Below are 22,408 nucleotides of genomic sequence, written 5' to 3'. Positions count from 1 at the left end.
TACTATTCCTCTCCTCAGTGGTTATTTTCATAGTCATACGGTTAGCATGGCGGTCAGAGACATTATTTCCATACCTCATTTTTCATATAGCTTTTGCCCTGTATCAGGACTCGAGACTCTCTAGTTCACACAATATTGTCCATACAAAATATTGGTATCGGCCATAAGCCAGAAATCCCTGCTTTCCTCCCATAGTAACTGTCCACACAGTAATACTGAAAGCTTCTTTGTTTCCACCTATGCTATACCCCTCTGAGTCCTTTTCTAGGTCTGCCCTGCAGTGGGTCCCTGGAGAACTCACCTGTCAAGCAGGCTCACTGGAGACCTTCAGGACTGGGCCCACTCCTGGGATCCTTACTCAGTATGACCCTGTTCTCCTGGCATGGCAGTCATGTCCGGCACATAAAGGAGTCATGGGAGTCTGCTGCTTCTCCTCTTTGGACAACCCAATCTTCTCTGAGCCAGTGGAAAGCAAACACACACCACTGTGTTTTTTCTTCCCTTGCCTATTCCTTGTAGAGGGTTCATGTGTTTGGTCAGGTGGAGGTATATATAGCGCTGCTAACCTCTCCAAGGTGGAGTGTTAGAGCTTATGTTTTTCATCCCCTGATAAACTGCCTTGCCAAGAACATTTTCTCTAGAGAATAACAGTGATTTTAGAGCCCTCCTGTTGATATTTAGCTGTGTGCTCATAAGACTTCTCTTGTTTTTCAGAGCTGATATACAGCCTCTGCCCAGAGCAGGCACCACAGACCACAAAGAGTTAGACCACGAAGAGCACCCTTCTCACAAGTGCAAAGGAACTTGAAAGAAGCAGCAGAAATAGCAGACAAGTGTATAGGAACATTAGTATGAGCACAGAGGCTTATGGAAACATCAGTGTTGTGTTGTGCTATTGCACTTATGGATCTGGTGACTTCGTGCTCCAAAAGGTGCAGACTGGACACGGGCTATGTGTTCCCATGAGAGGGTGGTGCTCACCCCAGCCACAAATACACTTCCTGAGCGCAAAAGCCCTGGTGCTTCTCTTGCTCGCATCATCTGCAGCCGGCACAGCAGCATGTGGGAAACTGGGTGGTCTGCCCCAGCTTGTCTGCACCTCTTTCTCTGCATATTCCTGCTGTGTGGAAGATTCAGGGACATATCCCCATCTGCGTGGGCAGGCATTACCTCTCCAAGATGATTTTAGGTCACAGTTCAGTGTAGAAAGTAGTGTGGAAGTCATACTTCAGTGGTAGAAAAATCTGGACGCAGAGCCAAGAACCTGCCAGACAGCCTCCTCTGAAAGGCAGGATAGCAGGCTAGATGTCTCCAACTCTGCTCCACTCAGGAAAGTCTTATATTCCTCTGAGAGTGATTAGCTTAGCTAATAAAAACAGAAACACAACTGCAATTAATAGAAATCACAGCTTAGAAAAAGTTCCAAAGAGTGAGCCATGCTGATAGCTTATAACTTACAAGACTCATCAACACTTAATTAACAACAGAAGCATTGCAAAGTTAAGTATATTTACAGTTGCAAGAGGCAGTGTCACCGCAAAGCTGGTCCTATCTGAATTCACTCTTACTTCTACTGGTAGCACTGGAATGTTTCATGGGATATGCGTGAATTAATCCAGCCCCAAAGCTCGCCCCAATCGTATATCCTATGCCTTTAATTATATTGCATAAATGTACACAAAAGGTGGCATTTATGATACTATGTTCTGTTGTTATGGCAACTGATATTCTAAAAAATGTGATAAAAATAAGCAAAAGAAAGCCATATAAGAATAAATGCATCATGCTGTTATAGCAACCTTTTAATGCCAATGAGGTTGGAATTACATGTATGGTAAGCATTGCTGGAAGCCTTCTACTAGGTGTGGTTGGGGTCTCTCCAATTGTGTGCCAGAGAAATCATGTTATATTACAGACTGTATATTGCTCAAAGTTTAACTCTTGAAATTATAAGGTACATTTTTTAGAAGATGATCAGTAAACATAAAGCAAAAATGATGGGTTTATCTCAGTCTTGTCAATTTACAGGGTTGCGTTTTTTTAACATTTGTAATATTTTCAAACTGTTTTTTCTTTCTGTATTATTCTTTTAGAAACACACTCATATGCAGGGTCTGCGAGATTTCTCTTAAAATCATGAAATAGCCCTAGGAAGAAATACATACATACATACATACATATATATATATACACACATACATACACACATTCCTCAAACTTGTTTTACTACTCCCAAGTGTCAATCAGTTTCTGTCACCTTTTCCCTCATTATTTTCTTCCATCTCTCCTGGTTGTTTCTTTTTACCCTCCATTCTCCCAGAGTTGTACTCAACCTAAGATAACAAGCGATTTTGCTCCAGGCAGGGGTAAAGCTAAATTCACAGGAATCTTGAGCTCTAAAGGGCTATCATACATCTATTAACGAATCTGGCCTCTCTGCTGATTTCCCTCAGTGAACCCAAGAAAACAGAATGGGGGAAATGCAGCACTGAGGAGAGATATTGTCTGAGAACAGAACCAAGCCAGTAATTGCACTTAAATATATAATAAGACTTCAGCCACTGTATACAAGGACACTCTGGAAACACCCTTTTAACAATGAAATGATAAAAAAAAAAAGAGTCCTTGCAGAGCGCTTCTTAGTCACAAGCCATAGGACCAATACATTTTTTGCTTACTGCAACCAAGAATAACTTCATCATCCTGTAAAGCCGCTGTGAGAGGAAAATCAGGGTCCAGTGCCTTTTCTTGCTTCACATGCCTGCTGGGAACAGATGTATTGGGAGAATGGGGAGCACGGGGATTTGTTGCCTCCCATTCTCTCTGCCTAGTGCACCAGTGGTGCTTGCAGGTTGTATGACCCAGTCACAGCTAAGTAGTGCTCTCCTTTTTTTTGCTTTTACTTGAACATCAATTTCTGCCTCCTATTGGCATGGCAGGAAACTGGCTATTCTTCCAATGCAGACAGATGCTTGCTTCAAAGCTTCAGCCTTTCTTCTTGCTGTTGGTGATGGGGCAATTTTTTCATCCTCCTGAGGGTGATGGCAGCTGGTGAGGGTGTACTTCAGACCCAACTCTTCCAGGTCAGTGTGCCACTTGGAAGCAGAGGTGCAGCAGGAATACAGAACTCACTGCAGAACTCACTGGTTGTGTGTAGCAAGTGCAGCGCTTAACCTGCCTTCTTTACAAAAACTGGAGTTTAGTTCTGATTCAGGAAGCCAGCAGAGGAACATGGGCATTTGCAAATCCAGCCTACATGGGTGAACTAGGCCCTTTAGCACAGGGGGAGTGCGGTGGCAATTTATCTACAGGGATAGTAAATGGGCTGGTCTATTGTGAAGGCATGTGATGGAGTTGCAAAGACGGGAAGGATGCTTTGGACTCCTGGGGGTTATGAACCATGGCAACACAAGGACTTAGTCAACACTAAGGGTGGGATTAACCTCAGCAGGGTTTTGCTGTGCAAACATGTGCAGTGCAAATTTTGTTGAGGCTTCTCAACAGGGCTTTCTTCCTGCTCATCTTAGAAACTTGTTCACAGATGGTACAAGCCATCTCTGGAGGTTCTCATTCAGTGGTGAGAAAATGGAGACAATTGGGTAAGACACCCTGTTTCTGGATGTCAGCTGGGTAGGATCTAACTCATAAATTTTAAATCGTGAATATAGCCTGCCTGGACCTCACTAGAAAGCACTCAGCTTGAGAAAGAGAAAGGTTTACAATGAGAAGGTGTGGCCCTTGGGTACCGAAATCATCACTGGGAAATGTTGGGATTATACCTTTGATAGGCTCAGGTATGGCTCAGCTTTGAGGTGACTTTGGCTGTGTTGTGCATTCCAGAGGGTTTGCAAAGCTCCTGTGCTTTACCTGTGCAGCATACATGTTGTGCACACCTACTGCAGGGGCACAAGAAATATCACTAAGGCTTTCTGCTAATTCCCAGGCTGTGCCTTAGATGCTGACCTTAGCAAGGATTAGGCAGGAGAGGATCCAGCCATAGGAAACCTTACAGGAAGAAAATCCCAAAAGTGGCTGAAATTTTTAATTCATTGTGATCTGTTCCATTGCCTCAGCTTTTTCTATTAGCACGGCTATTTCTGTGGAAAAGTTAATTTCTCATCAAATCTGGAGGTGGGGGCAGATGCTTGTTCAGTTTTCATTTATTGTTTCTCAACAGTGACAGCCAGCATTTGTTTAGATATTGGAGGTGGTTCATTTTTTTTCAGCTAAAGCCTCGAACAATGATCATCAGTCCAGCTTTGTTCATTTTCTACTAGAAAATATACACGTAGAAAACCAAGTTTCCAATGAGCTCTCATTCTTGCTCCTGCATCTTGATGGCTGTGATTCATTGACTTTCATACAGGCTCCTCCTTACGTTCAAGACAGCAGTGATTTTACATTTTCCCAGTTTTTACCTTCTCCTATTCATCCTCCCATTTTCCCTGTGTTGCCTAACCCCTCCTTTATGCCCTCACTCAGTGGGGGACTTTGGCTTGCAACATTTTGGTTTTTTTCTTCAGGTTTCCAAAGCTGCCAAAGCCCACCTGCCCCGCAGCCATGACTCAGGAAGGTTGTGAGTCTCCTGGGGAACTGCTGGCATATGTGCCAGCTCCTTGCAAGGATACTGGATAACATTTTAGACACCTGAGAGTATCAGATGCCCATGTTTAGGTGACTTATCCCTTCTCAAAATCAGCACAATGGTATCACTTCCTTTATTGAGATACAGATATATCTATTTCAGGATGTCCATCCTTTGTACAGATGGGAATAATCCTACCCATTTCAGAGTTTCATTATGGGGTTGTTCATTCTAGAGACTGTATTACTGTAACAATTACATAAGAAAAATGACATTCACAACCAAAAATAATTAAATCAGTACTGACATTGAACACAGGACTCATCAGTAGGTGGGTGATGGAAGTGATGGCTCTGTTTTGACCACTTGGCACCCACCTGCACTAACTAGAAAACAGGCACATAAATGCATTCACCACACTGAGCCTAGCTCCAAGATCTGGAGGGATTTCACTAGAGAAGAGAGGGATCCCTCTTTCCTTTTCATTCTTTTGCTAAGCCTGAGTACATCCTTGCCTGGAAATGTAAATTTAGCTTAAAGTTTAGGTGGTAGGAGCACTGTTTACAGTTCTGTTTGTTTACTGAGATCTTGAAATGCCTCTACAGAGCAGTCTACTCAGAGCCACTGAATATATTAAATACCAACAAGACACCTCTTCTCTCTAATCAGAACTGAAAGACTGGCTTCAGAACACAAATGGGATATTATTTTGTCATAATAGCAAAATAAAAAAAAATAATAAGGGAAAGAAAAGAAAAAAAAATATGCCCTAAATGGTTAATGATCCTCAGCAAGCAATCTGTCCAAAGAAGGAAAGATTTCTTTGCCAGTCTGACAATTATCTATAATCTTGTTCTACTTGGTTAGTGTTCCCACCCCCTCCCATCTCTGTCTGTAGACCTTCTAGGAAAGTTCATGGAAAGAGAATTCTCATTCTCACTGCACCCCCACCCCAGCCATTTCCAAGACCGAGTTTAGCTAAGCACTCCTTGCACAGACTGCTAATGCCTTCCAGGAACAAGCCCAGCATTTCCAAAGGGGGCTCAGATCACAAGCTACATACATACTCAGTTAAAATCCAGGATTAGGAGGGACATACAAGGATCCTGGGAAACCCAGTCTGTCTTCCCACCACTATTCAGAACAGTCTTCACATTGCTGTAACTTGGCCCAGCTGCTGTTGTGCATTCATCAGCTGGGCCGGTTCCAATTGTAATCACTCCTGATATGAGCCATTTCTTCTTTAAAGCTTCTTCTTTAAAGGGTTTTCTGTAAAGGTTCTTTAAAGGTTACTTGATTCTTCTGACCTTTTGGATTGCTCCCTGAAGAAGCTTTGGTGGTGTGGGTTCCACTGCAAAGTTACTGCACCCATGAAATATCCTTTCTGTGCAGTGATGTTTCTTCTCTGGAACAGTGAAGTGGCTTCAGGATGACTGAATATGGATGAAACAGAACAAATTAGAGGAATGTAGTCCTGCGTGAGTGTGGTATCTTCAGAGAACTACAAGGCAGGGTTTTTCTCATGCCAAAGTAAAAACATTAGTTTGAAGAAAGCTGATCGTAATTAATTTCATTTTAGTTTTGCACTAGTTGGATGGTTTCCCAGACATACGTAAGAAGACCATCTTCTTCCTGTTTCTGCGTCATCTTCACTGAATTCCTCCTGCATCTGGTGGAGGAAATTAGCTTTTGTCTACCGAGTTTACTGTTTGCCTCTCTCATTCAGCATTCCAATGTGCTTCTGAAGGTGAGCTGCAGGATCTGAGACGCCTTGTTCTAGAGAAGTTCCTACTAAAAAGCAATGAACAGCCTGTTTTGTTCAAAGTCCTCCTATTAGGTAGTTTCAACCACTAGTGGTAAAAGAAATCCTGACAGGGTTGCCTGGTGCCAGTGACAAGGATGTAAGACCAGCCTGGCAAGTCCTGCTGAAGCCAGCACGGCACGTGGGACTAACACAGGGAGGGAGCGCTGTGACATTCAGACTGGAACAGCAACGTCACAGAAGCTTATATAAATGTTCTGGGATTAGGGCAAAGCTTTGCAGAATGCAACAAGAGATTTAATCAAAATTGACATTTTCTAGTATAATTGAATGACAACAAAGGCAAGGTGCTGCTGCCAGCAGTGGAGTTGAACCCAAACCAAAGGTGTATTTGTGGTGGATTTTAACAGCCGACTGCTCAAGCTCCAAAATTTCCTTTCTTTGGAAGAGTGAGGGATATGTCAGGAGGAAGGATCACCTTCTGTGTACCCTTTTTCTCATATTCTTTCCATCCCTCACAGGGCAATACTGGAGATAGGATCCTGTGCCAGAGAAATCTTTGCTTGTTCTGTTCCAACACAGCAGTTCTCTTAATTATCAGATTCACCAGCTGTCCCAGAGAGGATTCATTACAGTGGACTTAGAAAATATCACTTAATTATCATGAAAATAAAGGTCTGGGCTAAAGCTTCAAGACACCTGAAAGTGTACAACAGAGCAATAAAAAAAAAAAATATCAGTCATAAAGCTTTTTATGACTTTCCTCTGCCATCACCTCAGTGGGCAAAGCTCTGTTGGCAATTTTTTTGAACACAGGCTGCAGCTGTGACCTAGCCTCCTGCTCCAACACAGAGGTTCTCAGACTGTGTCCTGCAGAGCACGTGGGACTAGTTGCCAACAGCAGCTGCCTGCTCACATGATTCTGGCTCCTTCTCTTCATTTCCAGCAGCTACAGATGAGTTAGAAATAGTTACAAATATATTTAAGTGCTCTCTTAATGGTACTTTCCCATATAGGCAATTACTAGCATTGGCACAGGGATGTCATATAACAGTGAATAGAAAAGGCACTAGCTATACACTTGTGGATTGTAGTGCTGGTGGTCCACAAAAGCTCTATGTTTAAAAAAAAAAAAAGTCTCAGTATTAATGCAAAGAATCCCTGCTATAAGGACATCATAATTAGCTGGCAATGCTTAATCTTTTCAGGTCATTGACTCCTATCAGTGCAAATAGCCTTTAGGTTTCTGACTGTTGGACAGACCTAATAAAGGCTCTAGGTTCATTAATTCTCATGCTAATAATGTTACTAAATTGTTGTATTCATTTAATAACTTTCATATTCTTTTGTCATATTCTTTTCATAACTTGGCTTTCAAAGCTGCAAGTATAAGGTGTCCCTTTAAGGCAGGCTCTGTTTTGTTGGGGGTGGGGGGCGGGGCTGTGGAAGCCAGTAATTGCATGATTTGTAGATCAGCTTCACTTAGCTAAAAAGATAACAAAACAGAAATTATTTTTCTTTCTGTCCATGTCACAAACTCAAGAAAGGGATCTTGGAGGCAACCTGCACCATCTTTTTCTCACACTTGGCAACTGAGACTGTACACATTCCACTCCTAGCTGTACGCATCCAAGAGACTTAATGTAAACCATACCCACTAAGGTCTTCTCCTGCCTCCCAGGCAACACACCTGTACTTGGACTGACAATGAACTTCATCTGACAGACATGATGAACCATCTGAGGAATAAGTTGTTCAAAGGTGCAAACATTTTCTCAAATCTTCTTTATCCTGAGATTTCTTTGCCCTGGATCTGGGTTCCCATGGAAAATCTAGGACAATCTTACAGCCTACATCAGCTGTCAGTAGCTCCAATGAATCTATGTGTAGGACAAACCGCTGTAGTGTAGGGATATCGCAGCCGCTCCAGTTCCCTTGCCTTTGTCTGCGTTCTCCATGGTAAGGAGGCATGCTGCAGGAATGAGAGGGTTAATTCTGCAGCACTGAGGACTGGATCCACACTTTGAATGCTTGCCAGCAAACAGGAGAAGGATGGGTTAGTGCAAGGTAAAAGGGCAATGACTTTGAACATCATTTAATATTTTATTTTTTCTGTTGGGAATAGGAACTGTCAATAAATGTTTAAGACAATTGATTTCCAGATAGAGAAAAAACAATTACGTTTTAAACATCACTTTTCAGCAGGCATGGATTATAGAGTAACTGGATTTCATCAGCAAAAGAGCAACAAAACCATGGGTGATTTATTCTCCTCTGCTATTGGTCTTTCTGCTGACCTTTACCAATAGAGGTAAAAGCTTTTCTTCATTGCAACCAGCACAACCTTTACTGCCATGCTGAACAGAGGTAGTCTGTCATCCAATGGAGTTAGCAAACCCCTCCTCAAGACCATACCTCACTTTCAAATCCAGCTGTTTGGATAGAAAGAAGAGGACATTACAGCTTTTCCTAAAAAAAAAACAAAACAAAACAAAACACAAAACCAAAACAGGATAAAAGGGAAAATAGATATGTAAAAAGGCACTAAGAACACTATTTCTTCTCTCACACCAGGCCTGAGCCTATCAGCACAATCTGCAAACAAACCTTCAAGGACGTCAGAGTTATTGTCAACTTGCGCAGCTCTCCACTCAGACTCCTGGAATAGATCGAAGAATCCTAAATGTTGATCATAACCAGGCTTGCCAAAGGATGGGTGTTTGACATGGAGCAGCATCCTTAGCACAGTCCAGATGGCTCTTTGAAGAGCTTTTATTATCCTTTGTTTCAGTGCAACAACAGCTCTCAATGGCATTTTTGTTTTGTTTTGTTCTCAGGCTCTGGAGAGCAGGAAGCACATGATTCTGCTGTGTTCCTTATATACACAGTTCAGCTACCACCCTGTCACCTTCTTGTTCCCAGTGCAATGTGTTAAACATGCTATTAACAGATGGCTATTACAGGATCAGAGAGAAATAGCTCCGGAGTTCAGCAGTCCTAAGGGGTAGCAAATGGTCCCAGCAGGAAAATGTCAATTGAGCTTTATTTTCCTGGTGTGGCCAGGCTCTTTTCAGCCTACAAGTGAACTGCATCCTCAGCAAATGCACAATCTCATCACAGCAGAGGCCTCTCAGATTCTACTCAGAATCTGCGTTTGCATCATCATGGCTATGAGAAGCAGTAGCTGATTATTCTGGCAGTTCTGAACACACAGAAGTGCAAACAAGTTGGGCAATGTTTTAATGTGCATTTCCCAGGGCCTTTATGCTCTGCTCTACTGGAGTTCCTCGGCAAATCCAGAAATGGACCCATGTTTGTACCTGCTGATGGATAGAGCAATAAATCTTCACATTTATTGTTATTCAAATAGTCTACAAGTCAGCAAAAACTTACAGATGTTCCTACTGTCCGTATGAACGTCCCTCGGATTCCTGCAGGAACACAGGCAACATTTGCTTGATTTGTGCTCTGGAATTTCCCATGATGAGTCCTTTACAATTTTTTGAACCTCTTGCCAATTCAGGAGCTATTTCTGAATTCACATGAAGGCAAACTCCACCCCCAGGTTTGCTTGGGCCACAGCAGGGCAGGATGGAGGAAAAGAAAGCTGGTGACCCAGACAGAATTATTTAGCCCCAGATTTGAACTTTGGGCCACAATTTGAGCAACATCAATCTAAACTGCAAATGTCTTCCCCAAATAGCTGTTGAAGATAGTTGTCAGAGTGGCTTACGATGTGTTGTTTTACCACTTGTTTGCACATCTGTCATTCCATAATGTGTCTTCCTGACATTTGTTGTTTTCTCAAAGCAGTTTTATAAATGGGAAAATGAGGAAGAACATCAGACGTGAGAAACTTCCTAGCAAAGGACGGAACCAGTCCAGGAGATAGCAAAAAGCAGAGGACACATATTATTATGAATTATTCTTCGTTAAGCTGAGTAAGAGGCAAAAATATATTCAAAATATATTCAAAAAATCTGCCAGTTTAAACAGCAACCAAAAGTATTGCATGCCTATCTGAAAAGTATTCTGTCAATTTGAAAATCTTTCTCACCCTTTTAATCTTGTTTAAGTCAGGAACTTTTAAAATCACTAAATGGAAGTGTAAAAATCTGTTTCTATAGTGTATCTCAGCAATGTCTGGTGACTCTTCTATTTCCAATGAAAAATACATTATTACTGAGAATACCTGTTTTGTGAATGAAAAGAAATAGCTTGAACATGTTGACCCAAATCCAGTTTGAGCAATTATATTCTGCCTGAATATTTTTTCCAAAAGTGTAATTAGAGCAATCTTATCTTATCAGACTAGCAACACTGAACATCCTGCAGCAGCATAAACTGACATCAGCTGTGGAGGATTTAAATGGAGAAAGATCCAGAATGGTCAAATCTAGACAGAATACCTGAAGGACACCTGTGAAACAAGAATTCCAGCACAAAAGAAAAATATCCAGCTTCATAAGAAAAAGAACAAACTTGAAAAGACCAGTAATGACTGTCATGTCTTCTTTGACACTGCTGATGTATTACAGGAACAAAAGGGCAACTTCTACAAATTAAAACTCTGAAAATTATGTGATGTCGGCAACATCTCAAACGAGCTTTTGAAACGTGGGTCTGAATAAACACAGGATTCATTTATTCTAGACCTTCAGCCCTAACATATTTCAGAAATACAGTGCAGAAGACTAATTTGCCCAATATATGCAAGCAGAGATACTCTCAAGCAAAGTAATTGCACAGATACTTGTATTAATAGCTACATAAGCAGACTCTCCTGTCCTTTTCCTTCAAAAACCTGTTACCCTAGACTATTACTCCAAAAAAGAATGAAACCGTCTGTGGCCACTAACAACATAATTAATAAAAGCCAAATTGGTTTCCTTTCTGAAAAATGAACCATGAACATCTTCACCTTACAGATACCATTAACAAAAGTTTTAACCTCCCCCAACTTACCCCAAAATGAAGAAGTTATTTTCCCCTTCACAGACTTTCTTAAATGGGCCCTGTGGTGGGTTGACCCTGGCTGGATGCCTGGTGACCACCAGAGCTACTCTGTCACTGCCCTTCTCAGCTGGGCAGGGGTGAGAAAATATAACACAAGGCTGGTGGGTCAAGATAAGGACAGGGAGATCACTCAGCAATTACCATCACGGGCAAAATGGACTCGACTTGGGGAAATTAGTTTAATTTGTTACCGATCAAACCAGAGTATGATAATGAGAAACTGAAACAAATTTCAAAACCACCTTTCCCTCATCCCTCCCTTTTTCCTGGACTTAACTTCACTCCCTGTTTTCTATATCTCCTCCCTGCCTGGTGGCACAGGGGGATGAGGAATGCAAGTTGTGGTCAGTTCATCACATGCTGTCTCTGCTGCTCCTTCCCTCTTAGTGGGAGGACTCCTCACACTCTTCCTGTCCCCCAGTGTGGGGTCCCTGCCACAGGAGACAGACCTCCATGAATTTTTCCAACATCAGTCTTTCCCACAGGCTGCAGTTCTGCCTGAACTTCTCCAGCGTGGGTCCCTTCCATGGGGTGCAGTCCTTCAGGAACAGACTGCTCCAGTGTGGGTGTGGGTCCCCTGCAGGGTCACAAGTCCTGCTGGCAAACCTGCTCCAGCCTGGGCTCCTCTTCCCACAGGCCCACAGGTCCTGCCAGGAGCCAGTGCCAGCATGGGCTTCCCACAGGGTCACAGCCTCCTTTGGGCATCCACCTGCTCTGGCGTGGGGCACTCCATGGGCTGCAGGGGCACAGCCTGCCTCACCATGGGCTTCACCACGGGCTGCAGGGGAATGTGGAGCACCTCCTCCTCTCCTTCTGCACTGACCGTGATGTCCGCAGAGTTGTTAGTCTCACATAATCTCACTCCTCTCTCTGACTGCAATTTGTTATGCATTCCCTCCTTGCACACAGCCAGCCCCACCCCCCTTCTTAAATGCATTATCCCACAGGTGCTACCATCATCGCTGATGGGCTCAGCCTTGGCCAGTTGTGGGGCACTGGCTCCATTGGACATGGGGGAAGCTTCTAGAAGCTTCTTACAGAAGCCAATACATAAAAAAAAACCACAATACAGATTCCCTCTGGTCCTTCTTTCTGCTAGAAAGCCAAACTGGTGAGCAGAGCTGGGATGGTGTTTGGATGCAATAGTAGACAATACAAATAAGATTAAAATGGAAAGATAAATCTTATTAAAAAATTAAGATCAGCCTGTGATTTCAACTCAAATTTCTTTGATCTAGATATGAACAACTTGGTAGCTAACCTGGAACAGCTCTTTCCCTAAAACCAAAACCTCTGCTGTTTGCTCTTAAGTACAATCACCCTTCTGAGAGTTCATCCTATTTCCCTGTTGAAAATCAGGACAATTCATAGTTAACAAATGGGACCAAGCTTTTGCCTGTGTGGTTTTATGAGGAAAAAAAATTGTGTATTTTTAAGTCCCCAGTGAAAACACTGGGAAGTTTTGGGGTAGTGTTAAACTGAGTTAACAGGGCACTTGCACTTCTGAATTGATTCAGACTCCTGAAATATTGAATATATTGAAGGAAAAAAATGTTTGGGCTCCCACACCAAGGAGAGCAGCAGGTATTTTCTTTATGTCAAAGGTCTAGGGCAGGACCCTTGCTTGGAGGTGCTACATTGACTCTGGGCATATCCTGGGCAACACTCTACTTTGTTCTTCCTATTAGCTTCAGTTTTTCATCTTCCAAAGCCACATGCAAAGTCTCACAGCAGTTGATCTTTGGGGATCATTGGTCTACAGTAACAAGGGTTACATCCAAATGAGATATTATCTATCCACTTCCATGACAGCATTGTACAGTGGGTCAGAATATCAACAAATCTGAAAAAAACACTCATGATGCCCAGGCAGCAGACAAAAATGCAAATCTCTGGGAAGAGCCCATTAAACACTGTAAAAGATTGTAGGATGCCACAGATCCCCCCGCAGATTCATAACACTAGCAGACCTCTGTGTGCTATAATATACAAATGTAAGGCATACACTTGCCAAACAGACTCAGTGGTCATAAACTAGAGGTGGAAAAATGAGAGGCGTAATGCACAGCTAGAACCCAGAGGAGACAAGCCATATAAATCATGGGGAAAAAAAGGGAAGAGGTTTTTTTCCCCCCCCCCGCCAAGATCCAAAATGTGAAAATGCATGAAAATTTTACTTCCTCAGACTAGCAGGCTAGCACCTCTCATCCAAAGGTCACAAAGACTATTTGTTAAACCTTGGGGAAAAGAGAAAGAAGGTAAAAAGGGCAGTAGTCTACAGCAACATATAATTACATTGGAAGGGTTGGAAGGATTAAGTCCTAGATAGGCTGCCTGGCTGTGGCTACCCCCGCGCCACTGATAGCTTCCTCAGGAACACTTTTAGGCTCTGACAAGCATGCACGTGTGCAATAGCACTGTGCCATCACTGTTTCATCTAACAGCAGTCAGAACAGTGAAGCTACAAATGGACCTGGTGGAATTTCAAGCATGTCTATCTTCAGATCACTCTCTTTCATTGTGGCATTTGGCAGTGACATGTAGTGGTTCACAGGGTAGAGGGAATGTCCCGTATTAGAAACACTTTCTGGTCTGATTTCCAAAGTAAAGTTAATGTGATCATTTGGTCTATGGATGTGTGCCTTTATTGCTGCTTCTCCTCTGAAACTTCAGACCCTTCAGTGGACTTGACTGAATTTGAGAGAGGGGTAAAGGATCAAAAAAAAAAATTTCCAAGTTTCAGAAAGATGAATAGGGAGAAGAGGGGGTGGGATCAAAAAAAATGTTTTTCTTTACAATTTTTGTTCAATTTGGGATCACATGATGGCGACATCATCACCAACGCTTCAATAGGACAAGACATCTAAGGAGAAAAGAAATACTGCAAGCTTACATGGAGCTAATAGGAATTCCATTTTTAAATATTAAATCATCCAATGAAAGCAAATTCTACTGACAATTAGCTTCCCTGGTTCTCTTTCTTATGCAGATGCATGTTTTAGTATGTAAACTTGCGCTTGTTCTGCTAGTAACACTTTGATGATTCTCAGCTGCATGTTGTCTTTTCTGTTAATGCAAAGGATGTCACCTATATGACTCAGGCAGACAAAGATCATCTCCAAGTAGTCAGCAAACTCAGCTGTCCTTCAGCTCACCCATGAGGGTTGGCAGCAATACCTTTCTTGGAGAGGCTGCTCACTGTAAACTCTGCGAAGCTTCGTGTTTGTTCCCTTTTCCCCTAGTAGAACTAACAAGCTGGGAGCAAGGTGATTGTGAATCATTCCAGCATTATTCCTGATCAAGTTGATTTCCTCAGATTAGTTTCTTTGTGGACAGAGGTTTTCAGAAATGCCACCATTTCAGTTGCTTCTGTCTTGCGCTCTGAAGAAAGCAATCAGGACAAAAAAGTAAGACGAGATGAAAATGCAGTGATTGCCCTGCTTCTCCCAGTGTATGGTTGCTGGACCAACAAGGTGACCAGCAATAGGTTGCTGATCAGAGCAAGGCATGTGGTTATATTAACACTAAGCACACATGTCAGCTCAAATGGCCATTTTGGAGAGGCACAGATTGATGTTGTTATTACCTGAAGTCACTGCACCACAAGTGCACATGACAGATAGGTTAACGCACCCATTTACAGTCATTTGGCCTTGTCTACCACCACTTCTGGACTTCACAGTGCTGAGGATGGCATTCTGACATAAGCGAGGAGCCCTAAGGGAGGGGAAACAGCCTTCAGACTGACTGGTAATTAGCAAGACACTCCCACTCTAGCAGAAACAATGGGTACAGTGTTGCAAGAACATTATTCCACAGGAATGTCAGTCCAGGGCCTTTCATCAGCGTTTAAATTCAGCCCCTTTTCCTTTTTAAAGTATGGTTATGGTCTGGAAAGTGAGTCTGTAAAATGAATTCTTAGTGTTCCCTATTTATTCCCTCTCAGTGACTTCCATAGCAAACATGCTTCATTTAAAACTCAAAAATAAGGCTTTCACCTGCCAGCAAATACAAGTCCAAAGCAATTTCTCACAATCAAGTTATGTTCTTTCTGTTTCATACATCATCACTAACAACAATGATTCTGGGGTCAAAAAAGAGGAGGGGGGGTGTGTTTTCATGATGGATGTGGCAACATGGAACAGAGCTCACTTTTGCCTGACTACAGTGCTGACACTAGTAAGATTTTATTTGTGTCAGTAAAAATAAGGGCTGCCGTTAAGGCAGGGAGACCTGGTGCATGAAGTGCCATTTTTATCACCACTTTCCTCAGCATAACCTCCCTTTAAACAAAAGCCACAAAACAAGAATGCCTCCCCAATGCTTCATCTTGTTTAATTCAGGTTGCCAGAAAGCAAGAAAATTTCTCACAGACAATGCCTGCGCCGTCATGCTACACTGGTGACTCATAATTCTGGTGCTATTTATTTGAGTGTCCTAATTATTGGTTCATGGGAACAAACGAACAAAAGCACAATACGTCGGTGCCCCTTTGCCCAGTGCCTACTCTCTGCCCACTTGTGCAGTTCTGAAGCTGAAAGAGCTTCCTTCTGAATTTGGAGGTTCATGATTGGTAATGATCCACTTTACTCATGGTGCACCACATTAGTGTTGAAACAAAGTTTTCTCGCGTACTGTGTTAAAAGAAGGAAAAAAGGAATGTTATTCCCCATGCTTTGTAGGGAAGGATTCAGGGACACAAATCTGGACCCAGAGTCTTGAAAAGACCAACCTTTATGCACCTGACCCTCAGATCCAAAACAGCATGTGCAAAGAGACAATTCAAAATGGAAGAACTGTTTTCCTGTCCATGATGCCAGCTAAACCTGGATGGCTTAGAGTTAGAATTAGGTCACAGGTAATACTGGGGACAGGTGCATCCTAAAATTTGCCCCTCTCTTTACATCTGTCCCACTGCAGGTAACCCTTCCGTAACCTTTTCTACCTCATTGGACTTCTTAGATTGAGGAACTTGAACAGAGATGGGAATTGAACCTTTCTTTCTTGAGAGATCACTAACCACCAGGGTCGGGACTATTCTGCATTGAGATGAATGGGGAAGTGACAGATTCACCATGTCTCCTGTTGATGGCAAGTCAATGTGCAGCCCAGAGGCTCACTGCACCAGAAGGAAGTAAGGAAGGAAGAATGAGCGTGTTAATCCAATGATTTTGGAATGCTTAAGACAGAGGGTATCCCATGCACCAGTCTCTGCTCCAGAGACAGGCATCCCATGTCTCTTTCTTATCAGTTTTCCAAACTGTCCTGGGGCATGGGCTTTTGGGATCTGACCTTTTATCGTAAATCCTGATCCTGTATACTGTTGCATCCTTGTGTGATCCCCCACTGATTTCACACTCAGGGCAAGTAGGGAAGGTTGCACAGTCACTGAACATGTGGACAAACAGCTCATTCTGAAAATGAGTTCCAAGTCCCCTCTTGCCCCTAGCTATGTGAATAACGGCACTGTGCCTTTAAGAAAGAATGGTGGAGGCATAGCTGGGAGCTCTGCCCATTTTTCTGATCCTAGGGAAGACCCTAGTCCTTCTTCAGGTCTGTGGCATATTGAGCTTACCGCTTTTGGTCCATGGTCATGGAGGAGTGTAAAATGAACCCCTGCTTCGGAGCTCCTGGCTCAGGCACTGCTCCTTAAAAGCAAAGGCTTGTCACAGAGTGAAGTCAAGGCACTTTAACAATGAGAAAAGCCTGACTCACGCATTCCGCTCACGGTCTCTGCATCCCTGGGTTTTTTTAATCAGTTTCATGCTGGGAAGTGAATCAGGCCCAAGATTAAAGCGCGTCCACATCTAAGGAAAGGTTTATGAGTGTGTGTATGAGCGCGCACATGTGGGCGAGGATTAAAGCGTGAAGGATAAGGAGAAGCCAAAAGTGAAGTGTTTTGAATTACCATTTTCTGCTCAAAAAGCTCTCTGCAAATTGCCCAAATAGATACTCTTAGATGAAGTGTCTTGCATCTGTTCCATGGCAGGTAATCTTTTGGAAAAAAAGTGTCCTATTATTGAGAATGGTAATTATTTCATACCAATTTCTTAAGGACAGGAAAAATCAGCGGTCTGCTTTGGCCAGTTTGACCTGTTAGCTATTTCTTGAGAGTTCTTGTGATTTTACTAGCTTACACGGAAAAAAGCTCATGGCCTTCCTTTTGTGAGGCCTTATTGGAAAACACGGAACAGAAAATTTTGACATGAATAGAAACAAGTCTGCTTTGTCAAAAACATGCAGAGCTTTAGTGCTTTGCACTCCAATAAATCAAGACATGAAATATTTCTTTTGGAAATTCAAACTTTTTCTCTATGAAATCCTACTGAAGTTGTAGTTCAGGTGGCTTCTGCTCCCCCATTCTCACTATAGACTGAGTTTCCTACAGGAATGACATCTCATACAATGCATCATCATCTGTGATGCCTCCTATTCAGAAGACACAAGGCACAAGATGGTACACTGAGTTTTGGAAACCACACTTTTCATTGAAAAACTGTCAAGAAAAGCTCTGCATCTCATTCTTTTGAAGCTTTGTATTTACTAGTACCGCAAATGGTTATAGCAGCCACTGTTGCAACAGAAAAGGGCAGGGGGAAAAGAAGCTGCCGACTAGACACAAATTCTACAACAGATAAACCTTACAATTTCAAGCCATCACTAAACATTATGGGTGGTACCTGGAGTACAGGACAGATGGACCTGGAAAGGTGATTTGGCAGAATAAGGGACAGGCTACAGAGCCATAGCCTGTTCTGTGCTGAGAGGTTTAAAAGGCAGCCTTGGCCTCCAGTGCTGTCAGCTTGGTGCTCGTAAAATAGCTTAAATGCACTTTACATCTTTCTTTAAAGCAGCAGATGAGTGTGAAATGTGGCAAAGAGGAGTTTTCAACTAGTCAGCTCCTTTGAATAACAACTACCTCCCTTCCAAAATTTAAATCTTGTTCCCTTTACTCCTCCGATTCATTCTCTCAGCCTTTGCACCATTTATTTTTCCTCTCTGACTTCCAGAAACAGTCATTCACGTGAATGATGAGCAGGGGAAGAAAAAGTGTGGTAACTTAGCTTTGTCTGCTTGCAATTGTTGCTGCAGCTTCAGCTGCTTGCAGTTGGCAGTTTCACTGAGATCATGATGGACAAAGGACTTCATGGCACATCCTGCTGAGCAGAGTAACTGCAGAACAGCTCAATCTTTGCCATGGAGACAGCGATGGGGAAGAGTACATCTGATGAAACTTACTTGAGACCAAATGAAAAAGTTGTTTCACCTGTAAGAAAGCAATTAATTACTGTGAAAGATAGAGCTAATTTTGTGCTGGAACAGTCTGGAAAAACATACTGTAATCTGTTGTGTGTCAGCTGAGTTACAGCTTTTGTCCATGAAGAACATATATTAAAATTCAGTACCTTTTTCAATACGGAGTGGTCCCTGGTAAGAGCCATCTTCCAGATAAGGCACTGAGTCCTTCAAGGTGGAAGCTCTGGTTTAGGGGGAATATCTCTTGGAAGTGTTCTTGTGAGCTGATAGGCCTCCTGTTTTCCTAAGTGCTGAGGGGGAGAGGAATAAGAGAGAGGGAGATCATCACCAGAGCAGTTGGACCTTAGCACAGAGTCACTGAGAGCCCCGTTTCTAGTATCACAGGCAGCATATTAAATAAGCCCCTTCATGAACATCTCAAGGCACATCTTGCAACATTTGGGTTTTCTACCCTCCCTAGCGTTACTGGTTCCAGGCCCGTCCCAGTCCTAATTTCTGACCTACACTGACTTTCTATGCATTCCTTTCCTGTTAAATTAGGTTCAAGGGAACCCTACAGGAAGAATAAACTAGTTGCTGAATTTGACTTTATGTTACGTTGGTAGCAGTACGTTAGTGAAAGATAGACATGTTGGACCACCTTCTTCTAAGCAGCCTGACTACCATTTGGTCTGAGCACGATATAAAAGGCAGTGGCTTCTCCACTTGTTGCAGTCCAGTTTCATACCACATTTAATAGAGGAGGTGCTTTCTAAACTAGTGTTCCAGAAAGAACAAGCCTTGGCATATTAGGCACTTTGAGAACCACCAGATCAAAATTTGGGGGGTTAATCTTGATTTCATGAAATTACTTTTTTTTCTCCTTTCTTCTACCACTAAATTGGATGGGTGGATGGGGGGGTGGGTGTCCCTCTTTAGTATACTGTGCTTGCAAATATTGCTTTCTCCTTATTACTTTCCATTTTTTTTCACCCATACACATTTCAGGATTTATTGCCAGGACGGGACTTCACTTCCCCTGTTCCCCATTATTTATAAGAGAATTGCAAGTAGCAGATACCTCAATGGTTTTTGTCCTCTCTCCAAGCTTATTGCTCTCTTCTGACACAGCTGACTTTCAAGGCTGAGCAAGCTTCTCAGTACTGTTTTGAAATCAGAGCTTTCCTTCTTCAGGGGAGCAGTCCTTGGCAGTTCTGGGTGCAATCCCTCTAAAATGACACTTCCTAGGACCTGCTGCTACAGCACAAATCCTTATGCTGCTCTACACCACTGTTGCATGTCTGCAAAATTCACTCACAGAGCATTCAGGTTGCTCCTTACTTTCTGAGGTGACCTTTCACAAACACACCATGAGTGCTGGAGACACTGCAATTCCTTATCCCTTGTCACTGCACTACTTGAATAGGAGAGATTGCAAACCAGGTGAGGCCCCAACCTCTTTACTTGTGATGTTTGCTGTTAAAAATGTCACAAAGTTTCAACAGGATCTTTAGAAATCAGCTAGCTGTTCCCGGCTGTTCTGCTACCCCAGAACAAAAAGTGCTGTTGTAACATGTACGGAGTTAGAGAGAGGGTTAGTTTTGCAGACAGAAAGGGGATCCAGCCTACAAAAGGCTTTATGCCCTGAAGAATTGTTTCCAACATCAGCAACAAACCGAGGGAAAGGACCTGCTCTAATGCCTTGTCTGTGCCTCAGTTTTCTATCGATATTTCAGAATCACAATCCAACTCATCTGAAAAGGAACAGAAAAATTAGCCTTTTTTTTTTTTTTTTTTAGTTTTTCAGAGTGATCTTGCTACTGCTCTTTTAATGGATAGGCTTATAATAATAGCATCATTTTCTCTCACTGCAGCTAAAAGAGGAGGCAATACATTAAAGTGAGAAACTTCACAGGATCACTTGAACTAATGAGTGTCACTCCGGTCAGAAAGAACCACAGGGAAAGAGGGGCCAGCTTCCCTAAGAGGCCCTTTGTGGCAGTTCAGTAGCTCAGCTGCCACTCTCTGCTTGGAGTATGCTAATGCAAAGAGATCAGTCCAGAAGTGCCTGTGGGTAAAAGTGAAATCCAGCCGAAAGGGCTGAGCGAGTTCAAGCCGTGCCCTATTTGCCAGGCTGAGTCTTGGCACAGGGAAGCAGGGTCCCTGCAGATGCTGGTCTTTAAACTCCAAGGAGCAAAAGTGCAGCAGACTGCCCTGGGGCAGACACGTTGCTCTAGAGCACCTGTGTTTTGTTCTAGCTGAGCCTTGAAATTCCTTCTGGAGGAATTACATCAAGGGGACTGCGCATGAAAACCCACACGCAGTGCCTACATACAATAACCTGACAGCACAGGCACAGAGCCCCAGAGTACAGCTATAACTGACACATGACGGACAAAGATCAGCACAAAGAGGTGCCTGTAGTTGGGCTTCTAAGTCTTTATTAGGTTCCCAAAATAAATGTCTGCATTTTTTCAAAAGAGTTCAGCACCGAGGAGATCCTATTCAGAGTCCAGTTCTTAAGTATGGTTACCATTAAGCAGGATATTCAGCTCCCATATTGGGAAGCCCAGATTAGCATAACCACATGCAAATTTTCACGCAGCACAGAAAAACCCCAATTTCAGAGTATAAAGTCAGGCTTTTAATAGCTCTTTTTGATCTTCATATTAAAAATCAAGTTGCTCCAGTGAGCAGCAGCGCTAACAAAGCCTGGGTTTCCATTGATTTGTGTCTTGTGACTGGATTTCCAGGAATTTAACAAGATGAAAGCTCCAGCAGAAGCCTTTGCTGCCCTGGAGGGCATGGAGAAGGGTGTGCTCTGGACTCATGTAGCAGAATTGCTCATAGTGGACACTGAAAAGAACTTTCTGGGCAAGTATTCTCATGAAGCTTGCAGGAACAAAACGTAATGGAGACCTCTTTTTTCTTTCAAAGTTGGATGCATTTAGAGAAAATTACTCTGAAATTTTTGGAAATTAATGGACTGATAGAGTCATCAGAGAGACTTCTTTTATTTAAGAAAGTAAGACAAAGATTGATGCAAGTTTATCTGCAAGTTAATATTGGACAAATAGGAATAACAATTGTCAAGTACCAGTAATTGTAATACATCGCTACATTTGGTTCGTCTGCAGAAATGTCTCTCTTTCACAAAAGGACAGGTACTTTCTTCTCTACTCCGGTCACCAGCCTATATACATTTTCCTCGGTGGCTATATATAAGAAGGCTTCTTGCGCAACTTGCGCAGTTAAGAGAGAACAGAGACTGGAATGCTCCAGCCAGGAGCATAAAGTTGCATAAAACCCAAATGTTCTCTTTTCCCTCTGTATTTTCCAACACAACCTGGGGTTAGCCACACAATTTGTCAGATTTTGTGACCAGCACTGCCTGCGTGATCCCAGCATCCTGGAACACTTGCAAATCTGACCCTTGCCGCAGTGCTGTGACCCATGTTACTGTCACAATTTGTTCACTGACTCTCTAGCTTGTTCATGCAAATTCTGCTTGGATAATTAAAAACACAGTCCAAGGTTATGTTAATAGCCTTTCTGAACAGCCACACTTATAAGCTTCCCATGTTGACAAATAACAAACAGGAGTCCAAAGTAGTAACAAGCTTCTGGCATCCACACGGTAACTTTGAAAAGTCATTTTTCATAACACCACACATGCTCGAAGAACCTTCAACTACAATATGTAGTGCAATAAATAACAGCTTATGTCTACTTTTACAAATAAAAAACATAAAATGAAAAGTCCTGAGGTATTTGGTGTTTACTAATTGAAGCAAATACAACTGCCTGTT

Source organism: Falco biarmicus, chromosome 5 (genome assembly GCF_023638135.1).
Source record: "Falco biarmicus isolate bFalBia1 chromosome 5, bFalBia1.pri, whole genome shotgun sequence".
NCBI classification, from domain to species: Eukaryota; Metazoa; Chordata; class Aves; order Falconiformes; family Falconidae; genus Falco; species Falco biarmicus.
Note: the sequence above shows the minus strand (reverse complement) of the source record.